The sequence below is a fragment of the Neofelis nebulosa genome, chromosome 1, assembly GCF_028018385.1.
Source record: "Neofelis nebulosa isolate mNeoNeb1 chromosome 1, mNeoNeb1.pri, whole genome shotgun sequence".
In the NCBI taxonomy this organism is placed as follows: Eukaryota; Metazoa; Chordata; class Mammalia; order Carnivora; family Felidae; genus Neofelis; species Neofelis nebulosa.
In genome coordinates, this window is record NC_080782.1 from 157,953,333 (window position 1) to 157,973,714 (window position 20,382).

At 33.4% G+C, this 20,382-nt stretch overlaps 2 pseudogenes; both read left to right on the top strand.

Annotated features, from left to right (window-relative positions):
• The first annotated feature begins 227 nt into the window (after window positions 1–227).
• On the top strand, window positions 228–6,339 carry LOC131488045 (olfactory receptor 2T33-like; annotated as a pseudogene).
• A 12,417-nt stretch (window positions 6,340–18,756) lies between these two features.
• Window positions 18,757–19,695, top strand: LOC131488094 (olfactory receptor 2AJ1-like; annotated as a pseudogene).
• Window positions 19,696–20,382: the final 687 nt, after the last annotated feature.

The following is a 20,382-nucleotide window of genomic DNA, read 5'->3' on the forward strand; positions in this document are numbered from 1 at the left end:
ATCTTTATAATAGTCCCCAATAAATGTCCTGCATAACAAAATCTTTCTTACAAGTGTGCCCCATGGGGCTGGTTTAAAAAGAGAGTCATATTTATTCCCTTTGCTTACTTCCTACTGGTTTGTGGCTTCCTGTATCTGCTATTTGATGCCTATGTGTAGTCTGGAAACTATTCCATCCCCACATACTTTCAAGGGGAGTGGTGGCAAAACTTTCTTTTTTCGCTAAAATGGAGGTTAGTTACAACCTCTTTAGGTTTCCCAAAATTATGTTCACGCATTTATAAATATTCCTAAATTAATCTCAATTTAGATAACCAGGTTCATTGTAAATTCATTGTAATTTTCTTATAGAGTTCTTAGTGATATGTGTCTTTCCTCCTGTGGCATGAAGCTTATCTGTTCCTCGTTCTCTTGTCCTCAGGGAATCTGAAGAACATTTGATCTACATAGTGCACAGTCTATTTGCCCCATCAGAGAGTGGCAACTCTGTTTTACTAGAACATTGCTTTGATGGCCCTGTGGTCCTAGGCACAGTAAAATTCAAAACAAAAAAATATAAATATTTCCTTAAAATTATATTTTCACTCTAACTTGAAACTTGATATACTGCCTGTCTATAATGTGCTTCTTAGACTTAGCTAGGAATTTGTAGCTTTTTCCAAAAAAATAATATAGTTTAACTTAATGTAGATTTCACTAAGGTGGTCAGTTATGTTCTAAATCAGAGTAAGATTACCACCTTGATAAGATTGAACATTCACAGGCAGAAATTTAACTAAAATGCATAATGTGCTTCCCTCCTAAACAACAAAAAAATAGCAATTCTTACATCTCACATGAATTAAGTAATTATGTTATCTCACATCTGTAGAGACAACATTTTCCATCAACTATTCCATGAGAGATTTTGATTTTAATTTTACAATTGTGGAATGTGATCCTTACATATATTCTTTTTACAAGTTTTTATTTAGGGCACATGGGTGGCTCAGTCTGTTGAGCATCTGAATTCAGCTCAGGTCATGATCTCAAGTGAGTTTGGGCCCCGTGTTGGGCTCTGTGCTGACAGTTCAGAGCCTGGAGCCTGCTTCAGATTCAATCTCTCTAAAAAATAATAAAATAAACATTTTTTAAAAGTTTTAAATTCCAGTCACTAACATACAGTGTAACATTAGTTTCAGGAGTACAATATAGCGATTGAACATAACCATGCCTTACTTGGTGCTCATCACAGGTGCACTCCTTAAAACCCATCACCTATTCTTCTACATATTCTTAGACAAGCCAAAGCAAGTGGAGTAGTAAAAATGTAGCCAAGAAAAAAAGGTTTGCTTGGAAGCTGAAAATATATAGTATAAACAATAACAAAATCATTGAAAACAACCCATGTAGATTCAAACTGCAAAGTGCTTGACATAATAAATGCATTCTGTTCTGTTGTTGCTATTATCATATATTTATAACTTAACAAACATAAAGTAAAAGAAAATAAAATCATATAGATTCAAGCTAGCAAACTGATAACACAGCAATCAAATTAAGTTTAAAAAGAAAAAAAATGGCTAAATCCTACCATGAGATTTTTAATTATTCATTTCAATTACTGTTTTTGACAAAAGCTAATCTCTCAATAATCCACTCTGTATTTCCCCCCATCAAAGTTTCTACAAGTAATGCAAGTATCACATTACTTCATTTCTTAATGTATTTTTAAATCATTCTTTTTCAAGGAAATTTATTTACATTTTAATTTCACTTGTAGAAGATTCTTATTTTAAATTTAATGAATCACAGATTTCTGAAAGAATGTAGGAGACTGAGAATCTTTAAAATCTTTGAAAATTACACATTTCTGTCATCCAAAGATTCAGACTTACGAAGGTCTGCTATACTAATAAGATAGTATTTTTAACATAAGATATCAATTAGGTCACACCCCTTAATAGGGAAGTCTAGACACTGATATGAGTGAGTTTGATGCTGTCAGACTATAACACCCTTCCTCCTCCCAGAGAGATGCATTAGGATGATCCTGCTCGGAGGGGCTACAGAGCCAGCTTGTTGAGGTCATCATTTTCATCTATGTAGTAGGTCACAGAAATATCTAATATTTAGTGGTTTGTTTACTAGTTCTGGACTCCAGAAAATCCAAAGTTACATTACTTTGTTTATGTAGTTTTACAAATAAAATTTTCTATCCCACAATATAAAAAACTAAAAGGTATGCTAGCTGGCACAATCACCACATTAAAACTCTTGCAGTAATTTGTCAGTTTACTCAAATATGCGATTTAGCAGCTATTATTTTATTTTTAACAGAACAGATTGATTAATCATCCCAGTATTCTGAGGGAAAAAAAAGTTACATTTTTTTTATGTTAAGATGGGGTAACAGGTCTCAGAAAACTACAGAAGGAAAAATATCAACATGTTATAAGTTTTCTGTGATTACACTATCAGAAAAAAAGAGGAGTATGAAAAACACATTGTTTTATAATTTAAAGATATCCCAATTTCAACACCATTCTAAGTGAAAAACTGAAAACATAAGAAATGGTATCTGTTTTAAACCAGAGAGAATAAAGGAAAAATATTTGTTCAGAGTACTAAATTTTTCAGTTTTAAACTAGAGAGTGTTGAGCTTTTATTCTTCCACTTAATGCCATTTTAGATATTTTATTTGAAGGGTAAGTTAATTTCTCATTTGGATTTTCAGCCACTTTGTATGAATAGTCATTAGTTAAGAATTATCCCTTAGAATTCTCTTTGTGTGGGTTTACTAACATTGGTGAAACATTGTGTCTCTTGAATAAAATGAAAATACAGTTAAGAATTTTAATACCATAAATAATTTAACATTATTATTTCTTGGAAAAATATAATTTCCTACTAGTTGATCTTACTAGTAAATACTATAAACAAAATAGCATGTTGAATAAACAATTAAATTCATGATAATGGATTGTTTTTATATATATTTCACCTTAAAATAATTCATAGATACATAGCCTATCTTCATTCAAAACTTAAGCACTAATAATTCCAAATATAAAAAAAAACAAAATTATAAACTTTACAAGAAAAAGTATTTGCTAAGCATAATAAAAAATTTAGTCATGATGAATCTCTAATCACATATACAGCTTTCTTGCATGTATGTAAAGGGAAGAAAAAAATAGTTCAAATAGCTGTATTATTTTACTATATCTATTTACATTATAAAAATTTTTAAAAAATCAAAAATTCCACTAACTTTACCCTTAAATATACAATCAAAGTGAATGGTAGCAGCCTAAATGTCCATAGATAGAATTACTTAAAATAGAAAATGTTGTATATGCATACAAAAGGAATACTATTCACTTTAGAAAGGAAGGAAATTCTGACACGTGTCACAGCATGGATGAATTTTGAGGACCTGATGTTAAGTGGAACAAGTCAATCACAAAAAGACAACCACTGTATAATCCCACTAATCTAAAAATCCTATTGTAGTCAAATTTATAGAGCCAGAATAGAAGAATAGTGGTTGCCAGTTCCCAGGGGCAGGGAGAATCAAGAAATCATTGTTTAATGGTACTGGGTTCCAGTTATAGATTATGAAGAGTCCTGGGGATAGATATAGGTGATGGTTGCAGAATAATGTGAATATACATAATGTCACTGGAGTAACAGTATATATAAAAATGGGTAAGATGATAACAAAAGTTATTTTAAGAAACTTACTCAAAACTGTGCAGTTATTAAATTACAAACTGAGGATACCTGGGTGGCTCAGTTAAGTATCTGACTTCAGTTCAGGTCATGATCTCACAGTCTGTGGGTTTGAGCCCCGCATCAGGATCTGTGCTGACAGCCCAGAGCCTGCAGCCTGCTTCAGATTCTGTGTCTCCCTCTCTTTCTGCTCCTCCCCCACTCACACTGCGTCTCTCTCTCTCAAAAATGAAAATAAACATTAAAAAATTTAATTATAGATTGACTTTTAAGCATGTTTTATTATTCTTCATGAATTAGAGAGTTTAGAATAATCAAAATAAGAAGGCTTCAAGTCAAAGAAATGAGGAGGGTTTTGAGGTCCTGCAGGAAAGCAGTAGAAACATCCATAATTAAGGAGTTACACAGTTACTAGGTGTACAGAGTGAAAGTGTTACATATATGAAGGAGATGACAAAATTTTGGAAATGCAGTGAAGAGGATGTTTGTTTTCCAAAATGTTTAACTTTGAAACAATCAACCGAAATCCTAATGTAGAATACTGTCAGACAATGATGATGCTTAAGCAATAGAGTTAGAGACTGAGTGAGATTTTTGCACTGTCTTTCCCTGTCTTGACTGACATTCCAGTATTTGGAGGCATATTTAAATTGTGGGCAAATCGGATGACTGTGGAAAAGGCGGTCTCCTGTCAAGCCACCATTGAATTAGACCACGTCTGTGGGATTGAATTAGCATCTTCATCTCTTCAAATATGGTCCTGCTAATTCAGCAATAGCGCTGGAACAATTTCAGTACTAGCAGATCGGAAATGAAAATGACTTTAGAGATTTAGATTCAGGTGGTACTGAAGAAGAAATGAATTTATCTCTGTATTGGATACTAATAAATTTTATTTTCTCTTGTTTACCGAAACAAGATTGTGTCTCAGACTTTGAAGATAAGGGGAAAGAGTATCATTATACAAAATCCCTTTCTACAGTTAATGAAATGTTGCATTCAGTATTACAGTCTTGTACCAGGGAAAAATATTCTAAGAAGGTAATTATTGTGTTCAGTGTATAACTTGATAAAGTCAAACTAAATATGCTAACAATTCCAAATTAAGTTATGTTTCTATCTACAGACGAATTCCTTCCAGTTTCTACAACTAAGAATATAGATTCTCTGCTTTGGAAAGTAAAAATGCCTTCCCAGATTATTCCGTGTCAGGAAAAATTACAAGATTTGGTAGATTGAAATAAATTGTGGTAAGTTAGGTATGCATAGCTCTCATTAACAATTATCTATCTTTTATATTGCTGAGCACATTAATTTAATTCAGCTTCTAAGAATACTGACCATACATGATAAAAGCAAACAAAAATATAAATGACAAACTGAATATCTGACTTCTCCATTATATTAATATCAATAGCACAAAGACATGCTTAAAAAATACTTTCAGTATATCAAGAAATATGTTTATTGTACCAATTAAGCAAACTAACCATGAGAAGTGTTTATAATGAAAATGAAAAATTGGTGAAATTAATTTCATGCCCAAGTCAAAAAGATTTTGCAATCACAGGTGAATATTTGGAATAGGTTTAACATCTTCACATGTTCTTTTTATGAAAAAAGAAATGTAATTGAAATAGAGCACTGTAAATGATGAAAACTGCCATCTATTTCCTCATTTCCAGTGTCACTTCTGTTTGAAATCATGAAAAATGGGAACCACCTCAGATTTCATTCTCCTAGGACTATTTAACCACAGAGAAGCCAATCTATTTCTGTTTGTGATGGATCTGAAAACTGCCTTCTCCTCCCTAATGGGCAATTCCCTCATGATCCTCTTGATTCACAGGATTCCCAGTTCCACACACCCATGTACTTCCTACTGAGCCAACTTTCCCTCATGGACATGATGCTGGTCTCTACCATCTTGCCCAAAATGGCTGCTGACTACTTTACCGGAAAGAAGCTCATCTTCCCTGCTGGCTGTGGGTTGCAGATCTTCTTTCTCACTTTGGGAGGGGGCGAGTGCTTCCTCTTAGCAGCCTATGACCTGTATGTGGCTGTTTGCCACCCACTGTGATACCCCATCCTCATTAACTGGCAAATATACCTGAGAATGACTGTGGGGTCTTGGTTCCTGGGAGCAGCTGATGGGCTCATGCAGGCTGCTACTACCCTGAGTTTTTCATTTTGTTATGCACCTGAAATCAATCATTTCTTCTGTGAGGCCCCTAGTCTGGTGAATTTGGCTTGTGATGACACGTTTGTCTTTGAGTATATAATGTATGTATGTTGTGTGTTACTGCTCCTGGTCCCATTTTCTCTCATTCTGATTTCCTATAGTCTCATCCTTGCTGCAGTTCTCCAGATGCGTTCTGGAGAAGCCGGCCAAAAGGCTTTTACCACCTGCTCCTCACATCTCTCTGTGGTGGGACTATTTTAGGGAGCTGCCATTATTACCTATATGCAACCTAAATCCTAACCATCAGGTCAGCTAACCATGATAAAGTAGTGTCAGTGTTCTATACTATCTTCATCCCTGTACTGAACCCCCTCATCTATAGTCTAAGGAATGGTGAAGTCAAGGGAGCTCTAAGAAAGTATATGGGTCCGTGTGCTATTTAAATCCTTACTAACATTCCATTGATCTGTTCCAAATTTCAATGTTACACAAATGAATTCTGTGAGAGTTCCTAGATAAAAGGTATATTTATTATATCTATAATTGTTACTGTCTTATTTGAAATATAGACACAACTCTGTATTTTGGATTTTTTTTCTTTTTTCATGTATAATTATTTTAAAAATCTTAAAAGTTTGTTGTTTTCATGTTCTTATTTAAATTCCAGTTAGTTAGATACAGTGTAGTATTAGTTACAGGTGTAGCATCTAGTGATTCATCACTTACAAAAACACCCAATGCACATTATAACAAGTGTCTACCTTTATGTCCACCACTTTCTTTTTTTTAATTTTTTTTTAACATTTATTTATTTTTGAGACAGAGCATGAATAGGGGAGGGGCAGAGAGAGAGGGAGACACTGAATCCGAAGCAGGCCCCAGGCTCTGAGCCATCAGTCAGCACAGAGCCTGATGCCCCACAGACCGCGAGATCGTGACCTGAGCTGAAGTCGGACGCTCAACCGACTGAGCCACCCAGGCGCCCCAAAGTCCACCACTTATTTAACCCATCCCCTGCCCACCTCCCCTCTAGTAACACTTAGTTTGTTCTGTATAATTAAGAGTTTTCTTTCTTAAAGTTCATCTTTTCTTTTTTATTAAACTCTACATAGGTGAAATCATGTGGTATTTCTCTTTCTCTGACTGACTTACTTCACTTATCAAATTCACGGTAGCTCCATTATACATCTCTGTATACAGCAAGATTCCATTCTTATCACTAAGTAATATTCCATTGTATACCTATCTATATCTATATCTATCTATATCATCTATGTATATCTATTTAAATCATATCTATCTATATCTATACCTATATCTATATCTATATAATATCTATCTATCTATATATCTATCTATCTATACCAATACCACTTCTTATCCATTAATCAGCTAATGGACATTTGGGATGCTTCTATAATTTGACTATTGTTGATAATGCAGCTATAAACATTGGGGTTCATGTATTTCTCAAAATCTGTATTTTTTTATACTTTGGGTAAATACCTAGTAGTGCAATTTCTAGGTCATAGAGTAGTCTTATTTTTACCTTTTTAAGGAATTTCCTTCTTTTTCCAAAGCAGCTGCCCAATTTGCATTCACACCAACAAAGTAAGAGGATTCCCCTTTCTCCACATCCTCACCAACATCTGTTGTTTCTTGAGTTGTTAATTTTAGCCATTCTACTTGGTGTGAGGCTAAATCTCATTGTGGTTTTGATCTGTATTTTCTTGATGATTAGTCATGTCAAGCATCTTTTCATGTGTCTGTTGGTCATCTGTATGCCTTCTTGGGAAAAATATCTATTCATGTCTTCTACCTAGTTTTTAGCTGGAATATTTGTTTTCTCAGTGTTGAGTTCTATATATTCTTAATAAATTTTGAATAGTAACCCTTCAGACATGTCATTTGCAAATATCTTCTCACATTCTCTAGGTTACCTTTAGTTTTGTTGATTATTACATTTACTGTGCACAAGATTTTTATTTTGATAAAACCCCAATAGTTCATTGTTGATTTTGATTCCTTTGCCTCAGGAGACATTTATAGGAAGAAGTTGTTATGGCTAATGTTAAAGAGGTTACTGTCTGTGTTTTCCTCCAGAACCTTGATGGTTTCCTGTCTCACATTTAGGCCTTTCACCCATTATGAATTTATGTTTGTGTATGGTGTAAGAAAGTTGTCCAATTTCATTCTTCCACATGTTAATGTCCAGTTTTCCCAACACCATTTGTTGAAGAGATATTCTTTTTCCCATTGGATATTCTTTCCTGCTTTGTCAAAGATTAGTGGACCATACAGTGGTGGGTCCATTTCTGGGTTTTCTACTCTGTTCCATAGATGATTGATCCATTAATCTATCTATTGATGACTACATATTTGTAATATAACTTAAGGTCCAGATTTGTGATGCCTCCAGTTTGCTTTTCTTTTTCAAGATTGCTTTGGCTATTTGAGATCTCTTGTGATTCTATATAAATTTTGGGATGGTTTGTTGTAGCTCTGTGAACAAAGCTATTGGTATTTTGACAGGGATTGCATTAAATGTGTAGATCGCTTTGGATATTATAGACATTTGAACAATATTTGCTTTTCCAACACATGGACTATTTTTCCATTTCTTTGTCTTATCTTCAGTGTTTTTCATCAGTGTTTTATAGCTTTCATAATACAACTTTGCTTATTTGTTTAAGTTTAGTCCTAGGTATCTTATGGTTTGGTGAAGTTAAATGGGACTGGTTTTTTTATTTGTCTTTTGCTGATTCATTATTATTGTGTGGAAATGCAACAGATTTCTGCATGCTGATTTTGTATCCTGTGACTTTCTAGAATTTGTGTATCAGTTCTAGAAATTTCTCTTGGGGTCTTCTGGGTTTTCTAGAGTATTATGTCATCTTCAAAGCATTGACTTCTTCTTTGTTGATTTGGATGCCTTTTATTGTTGTTGTTGTCTGATTACTGAGGCTAGAACTTCCAGTACTATGTTAAATATTAGTGGTGATAGTGGATGTCCCTGACTTATCCCTGACTGTAGAAGAAAAGCTTTCAGTTTTTCCCTATTAAAGATGATATTAGCTGTGGGATTTTGCTATATGACTTTTATTATATTGAGTTATGTTTCCTCTATCCCTACTTTGTTTATACTTGTATAATGAATGGATTTTGTACTTTCTTAAAATTTTTTTAAATCTATTGAATAATATGAATCCTATCCTTTCTTTTATAATATGGTGTGTCACATCGTTTGATTTCTGAATATTTAATCTCCTTTGCAGACCAGGAATAAATCCATCTTGATCATGTTGAATGATTCTTTTAATGTACTATTGGGTTAGAGTTGCTAGTATTTTGTTGAGAATTTTTGCATCTAGTTCATCAGGGGTATTGGCCTGTAGTTTTATGTTTTGGTGGAATCTTGGGTTTTAGTATCAGGATAATGCTGGCATCATAGGATAAATTTGGAAATTTTCTTTCCATTTATATTTTTGGAATATTTTGAGAAATGTTCATTATAAATTTTCTTTCAGTGTTTTGTAGAATTTCCCTGGGAAGCCATCTGGCCCTGGACTTTTGTTTTTTGGGAGACTTTTTATTACTGATTCAATTTCCTTTCTGGTTATGGGTCTGTTCAAGTTTTATATTTCTTATTTTTTCTCTTTTGGCAGTTATATGTTTCTAGGAATTTTTTTTCATTTCTTCTAGATTTTCTTATTTGTTGGCATATAACTTTTCATAATATTCTCTAATGATTGAATTTCTGTGTTGTTGGTTGTTTTTTTTTTCCTCTATCAGTAGTGATCTTATTAATTTATGTCCTTTCTATTTTCTTGATTATATGTCTGGTTACGGGGTTATAAATTTTATTAATTTTTTCATAGTACCAGCACATGGTTTCATTCATCTGTTCTACCACTTTTGTAATTTCTATATTATTTGTTTCTGCTCTAATCTTTATTATTCCCCTTCTTTTGCTGGTTTTAGGCTTCATTTGCTGTTCTATTGCTAGCTCCTTTAAATGCAAGGTTAGGTTGTTTATTTTTTATTTTATTTTATTTTTTTCTTCTTGAGGTAAGCCTATATTGCTGTATACTTCTCTCTTATGACTGCTTTTGCTGGATCTGAAAGGTATGGACTATCTTGTTTTCATTTTTATATTGTCCATGTATTTTTTTTTTATTTCTTCTTTAATTTTATGACTGGCCCATTTATTCTTTAGTAGCACTTTGTTTAACCTCCCTGTACATGTGACATTTTCATTTTTTTTTTCATGTGGTTGAATTCAATTTTCATAGCATGGTGGTCAGAAAATATTCATGGTATGATCTCAATCTTTTTGTACCAGTTGAGGCCTAGTATGTCACTTAATATGTGACCTATTCTGGAGAATATCCAATGCATACATGAAAAGAATGTGTATTCTGCTTCCTTGGGTTAAAATGTTCTGAATATATCTGTAAATCCATCTGGTGCAGTTTGTTTTCAAAGTCATTGTTCCATTGTTGATTTTCTGGTTAAATGATCTGTACGTTAATGTTAGTCAGGTGTTAAAGTCCCATACTATTATTGCATTATTATGAATGAGATTCTTTATGTTTGTTATTAATTGTTTTATATATTTGGGTTTCTCCAAGTTTGGAGCATAAATATTTACAATTATAAGATCTTCCCTATGGATAGCTCCCTTTATTATGACATAGTGTCCTTCTTAAACTCTTGTTATAGTCTTATTTTAATTCTAATTTATCTAAAAAAATAAAATTAGTTTGTCTGATAGACGTACTGCTACTCCAGTGTTTCTTTCTTTCTTTCTTTCTTTCTTTCTTTCTTTCTTTCTTTCTTTCTTCTTTCATGTCCATTTACATAGTACATATTTCTCTAACCCTGAGTTTCAACCTGCAGGTGTCTTTAGGTATAAAATATGTCTCTTGTAGGTAACATATGATGGGTCTTTGTGTGTGTGTGTGTGTTTAATCCATTTTGACACCACATCATGCTTTGGACCTTTTAGTAAGCTGTCATTAACACATCAAATTTTGGATTGTTAAAAATCTGTTAATCACAAATCATTAAAATATTTTTGTACTACATCATGCAATAAATATTTGTTCAAAGAATAAACTTAAGTAGTCAAAACATTTTAAATGTTAGCTGTTAATTTCCTTTTAATTGTGGTATAACTTACAAAACACTAGAATGCCCACATTTGAAGGTTACCTTTCAACCAGCTTCAATAATTTGGGCTTGTAACTTATCCCACTAAACAAAGATAATTTTCACCAGACCAGAAGTATTTTTCATGGCATTTTTGAGTAAAACAACTCAACCAAGATACAATCACCTGTTACATTTGCATCTGTATCTTGTAGTTTGGCCTATTCTAGAATTTTGCTTCAATTAAAAATGAAGTCAGTATTGTTTATATTTTGTGTTCTTTTCTCAAGTTACTGTTTTTAAAGATTCTGCCACAATTTTACATTTCTCAACAATTTTATTTTTTTGTTCCTAAAATATATTACCTTCTCTGAATATCATACTCTTTGTTTACTCACTATTTTATTGATAAATATGAGGGCCATTTTCAGCCTGGAACTGTTAAGGCTAAAACCACTTTAACCTCCTTGTAATCATGTTTTTATTTCATTTGGTAGATGAAGACTAATGTTTTAGTAAAAAGTGTAACAAAACAGTTGTTCAATTTTACACTCCTGCCACCAAATTACCCAAGTACCGTTGGCCACATTGGGAGCAATTGTAGATAATGTCAACCTCATTCATTTTAGCTATCCTAGTATGGATATAAAAACTCATTTTGGTTTTAGTTTGCATTTCCCTAAAGTTTAATGATTCTGAGGACTTTTGCATTACCTTATTGTCCATATGTGTATCTTTCTTTGTGAACTTTCAATATTTACTTTTGAAAAAAAAATACAAATACTTGCAAAGCAAAAACATTTCACAGTTTGCTAGTAAATAGTACATGACATTTGTAAAATGTTTGGAATTGTTGAAATAATACTACAATTGTATATTTTGTTGTTATGTTTTTTGGCAAATTTGCTTTTATTTGATCTTCAAAGATTAACTATTTTCATAAAAATGGTATTTATACCCATCTCTTCCACAATGTCCATTGGGTTAGGATTATAATTTTAAGTGTTTATTTGTTTTAATTATGCATCAAAACATAATATTTCAATTCCATTGGTGAAATCATATTTTGAAAATCTGATATATTTTTCTCTAGTATTTTTTTCCTAAAGAAAGAGGATAAACAATAAGTTAAGAAATTATAGTTCTGGTGCTCATTCAGTATATATTTATTATCTTTTACTGGTAAATACTTATACACTATCAATAATATTCAGCCAATATTCTTTAAGGAAGTTGTTGGTTTTTCCAAGGGAAAATATGAACATATAGATATTAATATATCTCTACATTTACAAATTTGTATTTGTGTGTTCTCCAAATTATTAGCAAGAAAATACAATAGTTTAAAATAACACATTTAGAAGTTAAATTTGTATATTTTTACCCTTGCCATTTTACTTAATCCTGTCCTTATAATTTTTTCATGGCATTTTAGTCTGAAGTGTATTTTTTATTTCACATAAAAGTAAAAGAGAAATAATCAGAGAAGATAACATCAGGGAGCATGGAAAGATACAGTTCTTCATGTTCCTGTAGTATTTTGGAAATGGCACCTACAGACTTCAGAATAAGGACTAATCGAAGAACTTGTCTCAAACCTGAATGCCATACTTCAGCATTTGTTATTTTTAATGTTTACTTATTTTGAGAAAGATAGAACAAGAGTAGGAGGAGGAGAAAAGAGAAAGGAGTTTAGAGCTCTTTGTGGAACTTGAACTCACGTGAGACCACGACCTGAACCAAAATCAAGAGTCAGATGCTTAACAGACCAAATCACTCAGGTGCCCCACTTTAGCATTTTTAAAATTTTTTTCATGTTTATTTTTATTTTTGAGAGACAGAGAGAGAGAGAGAGAGCGTGAACAAGGGAGGAGCAGAGAGAGAGGAAGACACAGAATCAGAAGCAGGCTCAAGGCTCTGAGCTGTCAGCACAGAGCCCGACGCAGGGCCCCAACCCACAAACCACGAGATCATTACCCAAGACGAAGTTGGATGCTTAACCAAATGAGCAACCCAGGCACCCCAACTGCTTTAGCATTTTTAATGCAGTTAAAAGGTTTGTATTTTAAGCCTTGTTTTCCCTTCTCAACATAGCCGTACTTTGATACCATGGTGATTTTATTAAATATTTTTATTTATATAGTTATTTTATGATACATAAAGTGAATTAGTTAAATTTTTATTTATATACATGATACATAAAGTGAATTAGTTAAATTTATTTATATAGAGTAAAATGGTAAACATGATAAAATAACTATAAATAGCAACAATAAAAAAACATAAAATGCCATTGCTTCATTAATTACTTTGTGCATTTCACTTAACATTTCACTTTCATGTTATCATTTTAATGATTACCATAATGTGATGAGATACATTCAGTGTTCTCATTTTTGAAAAAGGGAGTCAATGGGGCGCCTGGGTGGCTCAGTCAGTTAAGCAGCCGACTTTGGCTCAGGTCATGATCTCACGGTCCATGAGTTCGAGCCCTGCATCAGGCTATGTGCTGACAGCTCAGAGCCTGGAGCCTGTTTCGGATTCTGTGTCTCCCTCTCTCTGCCCCTCCCCCATTCATGCTCTGTCTCTCTCTTCTCAAAAATAAAAATAAAAATAAAATAAAATAAAATAAAACGTTAAAAAATCCTTCAGCTTTAAAAAAAAATAAAAAAGGAATCAAGCATATTGGTGTAAAATTCATTGTTCAGCTTCACACAGATATGAATTCACTTATCTGATATTCAACAGGTTGCAGTTAGGAAAGGGTAGTTGTGAAAGTAGGGTGAACATCCCCTAGTACACACACAACACAGAAACCCATGTGACTTAACTAACCTTTCCCTTCCTAAAGAGAGAGATGTTACCAAAGGAAGCCCCTGTGTTGGGTTAAATAGGTAAAAATTTGTGGGGAATGGTGTATACTAGAATGTGAGTTCTGACACCAGAACTTCAGGACTTGGACACTTGGTTAAGCCAGAAAACTTGGGCATGTTGTCTACCCTCTGTGGGAACCATACAGATCTTCAATGATAAATAAGAAGGGTAAGATGCTAAAAAAAGGCTAGATACTTAAAATAGTGTCTGTCATTAAAAAATTATCATTAATGTATAACTGTCATAATAACTATGTATAAGGCAGAGGCATCTGGGTGGTTCAGTTGGTTAAGCATCCAACACTTGATTTTGGCTCAGGTCATGATCTCATGGGTCATGAGATTGAGCCCCAGGTCTGTGCATCAACATAGGGCCCAGTTCTTATTCTCTCTCTCCCTCCCTCTCTGCCCCTCTCTCCCTGCTGTGCACTCTGTCTCCACCAAAATAAATAAATGACAAAAATTTAATAACTATGTACAAGACAAGTAAGTGTTTTTGTTAGGTTTACTTTCATATTTAATTTATTTCATGATCATTTAGTTGACTTATGAAACTATCGAAAATAAGCATAATTACTTAGCTAAAACAAATCCATATTTTAGTGTACTTCTCTTAGTAGGCTGTCTGTTTGATAAGTAGATTCATTCATGGACTCTACAAACACCTAAGAGACTCTTAATGTTGCAGCAAGTAAGGTTGGCCTTGTGGCCTTTCCTGGAACTTTTATCTAATGTAAGAGGCCATACACCGCTCTTTTAATAGACAGTGGGCTCTCAGGCACTGAACAAGAGGAAGAAAATATGCTAAGAGGGAGGGTAAAATGAGGAAGGCTTAATAACGGTAGTATTTTTTTTCTTTAACAAATGCTTCATCTCACTTTTAATCAATCTGAAACAGACCATCTCCCTTCTCCCTGTGACACCAGTATTCTGCTGCTGTTCCTTGAGGAATGCTTGTCTGTCCAGTGCTTCCTTCCCACTGCACAAAAATTATTTCCTCATGTTCCCATCACCTCCCTCCCCAGTTGTCTCCTGTAGACACAGCAATTCATGTCACCTATCAAAGGGTGGCTATCTTCTCCTTCAGAAGCTACATGACATAGGACTTCAAGGTCGTAGATGACCTCCCTGATTTCCATTGTTCCTCCCAAACTATTTATTCCACTTGTCCTTGCAAACTCTCAGTTGTTTTCAAGAAAATCCTGGATTGGGGCATAACTTCCTGCCTTTCAGTAAGTTTGGAAGAAGTGACATTAAAGCAGAAACCTGAATGTTATGAGCAATGGTTAGGCACTAATGAGGAGGGACTTGTTGGAAGCATCTGGGGACCGAGTAACCTCAGTGTATTGGATGTGAAAGAACTCATCAACAATGCTCTTTCCTGGGTGCAGTGACATTTGTGACATTTAATAAAGAGAGAAGAGGGACCTGGGGAAATATTAGGGACTAGTTCAGGAAAGGATGAATAGGTCACCTTCAGGGTGCAATGAGCAAACATAAACTCAGACAGTGAAGCTATAGATCAAATGGGATGCACTGAATTAGCTCTCCAGTTCTAAGCAAGAAAGAGAAACAAGGAATAATGGTCTAAAGAGAGCAATGAAGTCTCCACAGAAGGATATTTTTACATGAACCTTAGAGATTGGAAGACTTCAAAGATTTTAGAAGTGGTGGGAAAGACTGTTTATGGGGAAGAAAGAATATGGATGTGGCAGAGATGCAAGAAAGACATTGTCATGTAAATATAAATACTTTAGTTTCTATGGAAATGGGGACCAGAGGTAGGGAGATTTTATGTTTTTGCTTGTTGGTTTGATTGGTTGATTGGTTGGTTATTTTTTTTTAATGTAAATGGAATGGAATGTTCATGGATTGTTACCTAGCAGATTATCTGCATGGTCAACACGGTGTTCTAGAAAGAATAACATAAACTACACAAAAAGTATATTTGTAGGAGGATAAATTGGAGTTAAATTGATTAACTTTAATCAATTGCACACCAGCGTGTGGTAGGATGGAGACTAACTGCTGTGTAGAGAATAATCCAAGCAGAACTAAATGTTTTAGTTGTGTGTGTGTGTGTGTTTTAGATTTTATACAAACAATAAGAATTACATTAAAATAGATTTTAGCAGACAGCTTAATGAAAATAGCTTCAGAGGCATTTTTTATAATACAATTTGACTAATTTGGTATACATATTATATAAATGTCTGCTTTTCAATTTGATGACTTGATAGGAGAAACTGGAATTATTTGCACATGTGCACATGCTTGTGAGTGTGTGAGAGAGAGAGGGAGAGAGATACAGAGATAGAGAGACAGAGAGACAGAGAGGAAGAGAGAGAGAATATTGAATTGTATATAAAGAACTTCAATGCCATGTAAAGAAAAAGATACTTTATTTTGGATAAGAGTTGCACAGATTTAGAAGTGTTTACCACATATGTAGCATGGGTTTTCTTCACTTTTTAACTTAGTGTTATGAAACTCACATTGGAGCGTATATTTTGGGATTCAAGAATAGATTTTATTCAACATTCTGGCATAGAAAATATCATTTTATCCATCATTCTAGCATTATGGGAATATATTACAAATGCCTGATTGACTGTGTAAGGTAAAATTCATAAAAGATGGCTGTAGAAATTTCAGGTGCCTCTTGGAACTGGAAACAAAGTAGTAGAAGTAAAATGATGAAGTAGTTAAGAAATTTATTATGAAGTGCTTTCAATATCTGAAGACAAAATATGGGAATTATTTTGGAGGCAACACAAAGTCTCTAAAAATGTAAATATAATCAGTGCATTGTTGAAAACTTTTGATATCAGAGGCCATAGTTAGTAATTCCTTTAACAAGCGTTCACTGAGAACCTACAATAGGCCAGGGACTGCTAAGTAATGGGGACTCTGTAGTAAACAGACATTACCCATACTTCTTAACACTAGGATGCCATTTCAATTTTTGAATGAGGATGAGTATAACAAAGTAAAACATTAAGGTTAAAGGAAAATCACAAGAGCAAAATTATTCCTTGCAGTAGGAAAAAGTCAACAACTTCAGAAAACGATATATTAAATTTGAATTGTCAGTAATATTCATAGATTTAGAGATTTATTTATGATCAGACAATTCATAGGAGGAATTGCTGACCTCAGTTCTGAATCTATATCTATACAAAATTTTACTGAGCTGCAGATCAAACCAGTCAAAACAGCAAGAACTATTTAAACGTGTATGTCTGTAAACCTCATTTAAATGATAATCTGTTAAAATGCTTAAGGTTATATCTGAACGGTGTTAATATTCTGGGGCATTTCAAGTAGTTTTGATAGGTTTATTTCATAATGAAGAATCTCAATATTCACTAAATTAAAATACAGAAAAATACAAATTTTTTACATATTATCAAGGACATATTTCTACATTCCCTTTTCAAAAGTGAAAAGCAAAGCTCATTTTATTCAAAGTTGCAACTAATTATTAAATATGGCAAATATTTTTATATTTGCATTTATTTTTAATGATCTTACCACTAACTGATGATTAGAAGCATGGGTTAGTGTTTTTTTTTATGAATTGTACCCACTATATATGTAAGTCTTTGTTTATGTAAGTACGTATGTGTGTATTTATTTATATTGAGGGATAGATCATCCATACTGAGTTTCTATGCATAAAAAAAAATGAACAGTAAATAGACCCTATCCATATATAAATAATATCATTAAGTTCCTGAAATTACCTATATAAAAATTAATAAAATATAATTCAATTTTTATAAGTTGATAAAACTGGCCAAAGTAAAATATATTTTTTAATTGACTGAATAAAGTTTTTATTTTTTTACATTTAAATAGAGGTAACATTTCAAATTATAAATATATATTAAGTTAGCTTTTAAGAGCACTTTTTACATATTTTGGAAAGATTTAGAAACAGCTTTTCCCAAATAAAAAAAAATGAGAGAGAAAATTGAGTTCGATGGATCATTCATTTATTTATGTACTTAGCAAATATTATTGAGCAACTTACTATGGACCAGGCATTGCTCTAGCCATTCAGTTTCTTTTTTTTTTTTTTAATTTTTTTTCAACGTTTTTTATTTTATTTTTGGGACAGAGAGAGACAGAGCATGAACAGGGGAGGTGCAGAGAGAGGGAGACACAGAATCGGAAACAGGCTCCAGGCTCCGAGCCATCAGCCCAGAGCCTGACGCGGGGCTCAAACTCGCGGACCGCGAGATCGTGACCTGGCTGAAGTCGGACGCTTAACCGACTGCGCCACCCAGGCGCCCCTAGCCATTCAGTTTCTACAAGGGATATAACAAGATTTCCAATTGGGAAAGTTAAATTCTGGTGGGTTATAATGACAATAAACTAATTACAGTTCATAAATTTATCATTTAAATACTAAAACATGAAAAGCCATTTGCAAGAAAAATTAAAAGAATGCACAACAAGAAAGATTAAGGAAGTTACAGTGTAAGTGAGGATATTGAGACTTTAAGTATATTATTAAAGAGTAGGCTTCTTGGGGAAAAGTGACATTTGAGAAAAGACTGAACTTCATTAAAAATAGGGAATTAAGATTCTGAGACTAAATGGACTTAAGAGCTCACTCAATATACCCAATATCATCACTTGATTTAAATAGATTTCCATATTAAAAACAAGACCACTTCAAAATCTGGTTGAGAATCCATTGATTTCAATTGCAAAATATGCATTACTAACTCTCATTTTACTATGCTTCTAATGAAAACGTGTCTGAAATTTACTACATTTTAGCTCTATTTTTTTTCTATTTTAAGAAAAAAAGGGGGGGAATTCATGATGGGACATGAAACTCTTTTTTCCAGTGATTTTATTCTTTGGGGACTTTTCATCGAGTCTAGTTTTCTTCTCTTTTATATTCATCATTTTTATTATGACTGTAAGAAAAAACACAATCATGATCCTCCCTATCCTCGGGGACTCAAGACTCCATACTCCCATCTATTTCCACTCAGCCATCGGTTTTTTAATGGACATCTTACGTATTTCCAACATTGTTCCCAAAATTGTCACTGAATTCCTGTCAGGTAGCAGAACTATTTAATTTGTAGGTTGTGGCTTCTGGATATTTCTCTCAGCCTCCTTTGTGGTAAGTGCCTTCTCCTGCCAGCAATGTATTATGATTGCTGTGTAGCCATCTGCCATCCACTGCACTATCCCATTCTTATGAATGACTATGTCTGCATTGTCATGGCTGGAGGGTCCAGGATTGTTGGGACTGTCAACTCCATAGTCCACACAGCTTATGCATTCTTCTTTCCCTTCTGTGGTTCACAAACCATTTTCTGTGAAGTCACAGACATGTTGAAGTTGTCTGGTGTGGGCACAACACCCTTTGAATTAGAAGTTTATATGTAAGTGGCATAACTTGTCTGCCTATCTCTTTCTCCCTCATCTTTGCCTCTTACGTCCAAATTCTCCTTACTGTCTTTCAAATGAAATCAGAAGCACACACACACACAAAAAAAGTCACTTTCTACCTGTTCCTTCCACATGATTGTGATCACAATGTACTATGGGCCATTTATTTTCACATATATGAGACATAAATCATAACACATTATAGACCAGAATAAGTTTTTGGCTATATTCTATACCATTCTCACACTCACACTCAACCCTATCATCTACAGCTTTAGGAACAACGATGCTCTGGAGGCAATGAAAACTGTGTTCCAAACTAACTGTCCACATAAAAATTATATGAAATATGCTTGAAGTGTGTGCTTTTTTTTTCTAGTTTGCATATCCAATACTTAAAGGATAGCCATTATTAATATTTCTGGAAAGAGATTTAAAGTTTATATCTCTTCAAGCATGAAAAGAAGTGGATATATCCAAAATCTTGGTGATAATAAATAAAATTTTCAGAGGTATTTGTTTCATAATTCATACATGTAAATATGTATTCCCTCCCCCTAAAATATAAAAAATATATTTTAGTACAATCATACTATATGGGATGTGTGTCTGTATCTCCATATAATTTATGTTTTTTTTATAAACCAGTAAAATAACAATTCAAATGTTATTCTGTCATCAAAAATTTATAAAAGTTCATAGGTCAAATGGGTGCAGGTGGTGAAAAGGCATAAACTTCTAGTTATAAGATATAGGAGATGGGTGGGTTTTTTATGGTTTCTATTTAGTGTCATGTGAATAATGTGACGCTCCTCCCTCTTCCAGAAAATAATAAAACAAAACAACCAATTTATTTTATATAGTACCTATATAGTTTACTATGCAAATTTTGGTATTTAACACATTTTGGGTTAATTTGTGAATTTGGTGTAAGTGTAGAATCTATTTTTTTTTAATTTTTTTTTTTTAACATTTATTTATTTTCGAGACAGAGAGAGACAGAGCATGAAGGGGGAAGGGGCAGAGAGAGAAGGAGACACAGAA